The sequence below is a fragment of the Pteropus vampyrus genome, unplaced genomic scaffold, assembly GCF_000151845.1.
Source record: "Pteropus vampyrus isolate Shadow unplaced genomic scaffold, Pvam_2.0 Scaffold247, whole genome shotgun sequence".
NCBI lineage: Eukaryota > Metazoa > Chordata > Mammalia > Chiroptera > Pteropodidae > Pteropus > Pteropus vampyrus.
In genome coordinates this window covers 608,011-611,718 of record NW_011889028.1, presented here as the reverse complement: position 1 = coordinate 611,718, position 3,708 = coordinate 608,011, and the positions used below count along the sequence as shown (strand labels likewise).

Here is a 3,708-nt window from a genome sequence, read left to right as displayed (position 1 = left end):
GTGGCTCGGTCTCCTTCACGTTTTACTCTGCCTCGAGAGTTGACGCTCGGAATGAAGAGGGAAGAACATCACTTACTGATGAAGGGTTATGGACACGAGGGTTCTCAGGCTGTCTCAGTAAGATGGCTGAAGAATATGGTAACTTGGGACAAGTTACTTCACTTCTCTGAGCCTCAGTTTTTCCATCTGTGGATAATGATGACACAACATAGGGAACTTTCTAGGGATCGATTTTATAGGAAATTACACCCACAAACAGTACGACGCTCGATGCGTTACAGGCACTCAGATGTCAACGGCCACTGCTGTTGCCACTCTTCGTGTCGGGCACTGCATGCGTCGGTCCTGGGGAAACAACATCGAGACATTCCTGGTGGCTGTGTGTTGGTCACGCTCGTCAGATAGTTCCTGGTGCTGCGAATCAGTGTCGTGAGTGATGCAACAGTTACAACAAGGGAGCCCCCCAGGAGTTTTGGTGCTTTGGGGAGTAAGCCTTCAGAGCTTTTCCACGTGGCCACGTTCTCTCTCATTCTCGGCTTCTCACTAGCAATAGAATTGTTTAAAAAAAAATCACACTCGACAAAGGCCGGGGCCGACCAGGTCCCACTGCAGACTAATCACACCAGTGGCATCCGTGCTCTGCTGCCAGGACACGGTTTTTATTTTTTAAAAATTCCCCAGATGATTCTAATGTGTAGCCTGGGGTCAGGAGCCAATACTTTAGATCTTTCTCTCTCTCTCTCTTTGGTGTTTTCCAGGATTATATAGTATCGTAGGGTAATTCCTTTTTCTTGACTTTTGAAACTTACGTAACAGCTGCCATCTAGTTTTAGTGTTTATAAAATGCTTCTGTGAGCTCATCGAAGCCCCACAGCAATCTTTTAAGAAAAATATAATCACCGTTTTTGCAGAAAAGCTAGCAGAGACTCAGAAATACAGAGTGAAAGGTGACGGAGGGAGGACTGGGACTCAGGCACTGGGGGTCCAGCGCCCCGTTTCGGTCGCGTTTGCGGGGGAGGCTTGCGGCCGCCGCGTCCAGACCGGGAGGCCGTCTCTCGCCGCCGCTCTCGGCCTGCGCAGTGTCGCGGTCTGTTGAGAAGTCCGCGCTCGTCGCTCACCTGGCGGAACCGCATGGCGCGCGTTCCTTCGTACAGCTCTTCCCTGTACCCGGCTCCGGTGCTCTTGACCACACTCCTGCCCTTCGTATGGTTTCTGGAAACGCAGCAACCATCTGTCCGCCCTTCATTTTCGAGGAGGCCCGCGCCCTTTCCGGCTTCCAGCAGGCAGAGGGCCCTTGCTGGCCAAGTCCATTCAGATCCTGAGTTTGGCTCGTGAGCCCTGGGACACTTGTGCCCTGTGTTAGGTACTTGTGCCCTGTGTTAGGTCCTTGTGTCCCTAATGGTCACGGAGCTCTGTACCAGACATGACGCGCTTTTCCCTGTGGTCCCGACTCACGCTGCCTTCCGTCCTGCAGCACGTCCTGAGGGCCGTTAGTACATCTTGCTGTGGTTTGTCTTGTCTGGGCAGAAGTGAAATCAGTAGACCCTGCGCACCTGCAGCGGGAGATGTCGCCACTGGGAAGCGTCGCAAAGAGGAGCGTGTGGGCCGCGTGCGTTCAGTGAGCTTCCTGTGAACTCCCCCTTACTGCGATGCCGTGCTTTGGGGCGAGGCTGACCCGGAGCAGTTTCTGCCCCAGTTACAGAGGCTTCTGGAAGTTTCTGTGGCCTGTTTAGTCGTGCCCAGCAAAAATCCTGTCGAGCAGCTTCAGCGCGGCGCTGGGCATGCAGCGGTGGTGGACAGCTGCCGGAGGGGTTGCAGCAATGGGGACAGGGAGCACAGGTCCGATGCGAGGCCATCTGATGAAGAACCTCGTATTGTCTCCTCCCTGTCATTTGATGGACACTGTCCATGAAATATTTGCTTTGACGCATAACGAAGTATTTATTTTGGCTAATTCGTTTCTTAGGGTGTGTGTGCTGAGACCTCCCCCACTCCCCCTCTGGGAGTAAGTGAAGCCTGCTGTGCTTCTGGTAGTATGTGCGCTACCTGCACATGAGCTCGTCCCCGCCCTCGCTGTGTACCTAAGACTTCCTCCACGAAACACACACAGAACCCGGGACCCCTGCCGCCCATCTGGAAGCTCCCTGCACCCATAACCACCCTCACCTTCTCTCTGTCCCCCAGCAACAGAGGCGGCTCCTCTGCCCTGACACCCTCCTCGCCCCTTCCTGACGATCGTCTCTCTTCACGTGTCTCCTTTCCGGCAGCTGCTTCCGTCAGCACGCGGGGCCCTTGCTCTCTGCGTCCCCGTCCAGGTGGTCCGAGCATCTTTCCTGCTTCTGCGTGTAGTGCGGCTTCCTGGGCGTGGGTGGCAGCCTTCCTGCAGCTGCGTCGCCTTACCGTTTGCTTAACCAATTCCCATTTTTTTTCTTTTCCTTTTTTTAAAAATTTTTCATTATTATTATTTACACCTACAGCACTTGGTATTCCTAGGCGGTCTCCCATCCAAGTACTAACCAGGCCCGACCCTGCTTAGCTTCCGAGATCAGACATCGGGTTTGTTCGGGGTGGCGTGGCCGTAGAACATGGACCGCGGCTCCACCGGGGCGCGAACCCAGGACCTTCTGCGTGTAAAGCAGACGTGCTAACCGCTACGCTATGGAGCCACGTCCAACTTTTTTTTTTTTATTGGGGTATTAGTGTCAGGTGTATACTCACTTTGGGTGTACTAATGATGATGCGACATTTGTAACAGTTCTCATTTTTCACCAGTCTTTTGCTAGTAAAAAGCCTGGTGAATGACTGTCTTCTGAGGCGTCTCAGCCACTTTGGTGGTCTCCTTTAGGGGACTCCTCCGGGTGGGGATGCGGGCCGGGTGTGCCCTTGGGGCGGGCATGCAGTGAGCCCCGCCTGGGCACCGTAGGCCTTCCGGGAATACCAGCACCCTCGAGACCTTCCCTTGCTCTGGGGACTGTGAGCGGTTTGTCCTCAGAGCCGGGACTCACCCGGCTGCTGCCGATCTGTTCACCTGCACAGAGCATCGTGTCGAAGAACGCGCTGCAGTACCGGGGGAACGCGCAGCACGACGCCCAGGAGTTCCTGCTGTGGCTCCTGGACCGAGTCCACGAAGACCTCCATCATGCCGTGAAGCAGGGCGGCCCGCCTCCGGTGAAGGTGAGGGCGCCCAGGGCCCCGGCCACGCGTGCCTTGCACCCAGTTAATACGGTGATGCTGGCTCGGCTCCGGGCGAGTGCAGGGTTCATGGGTGCCGGGGTTCCGCCGTGTTTCCTGCCGGGAGACACGAGGCGCCGGCTCCAGGGGGCCCGGTGCATCCAGCGCGAGGGGCACGTGTGCATGCGTGCCGAGCCGTAGACCGCGTTCAGTGTCCCATCCCACCTCACTGTTTAAGCAGAAACTTGCTTCGGTTCCGACGATCCCCGTGCCTGCGGAGTGAGCACGCGATCCGAAAGGGGTGCCCGTGCTCACAGGGGTGCCTGTCCCCGTGACTGGGCCTGAGTCTGGGAACTCAGCCCCTGGAATGTTCTTCCGAGGCCCGGCGGTCCATTCTCATTTTTGTGCACAGGGCCTGAATGTGACGGGTACTGTGATTTGCGCAGTGGCAATAATTCCGACCAAAGGCTGGCCTTCCTCTCGCGGCTTTTAAAATTTTTGGTAATTCTGCTCTGTACCTCAAATTTTAAATGTCTA

The 3,708-nt window shown here is 55.7% G+C and overlaps 1 pseudogene; it reads right to left on the bottom strand.

The window, feature by feature from the left end:
* Nucleotides 1-2,468: 2,468 nt before the first annotated feature.
* Nucleotides 2,469-2,584, bottom strand: LOC111729111 (annotated as a pseudogene).
* Nucleotides 2,585-3,708: the final 1,124 nt, after the last annotated feature.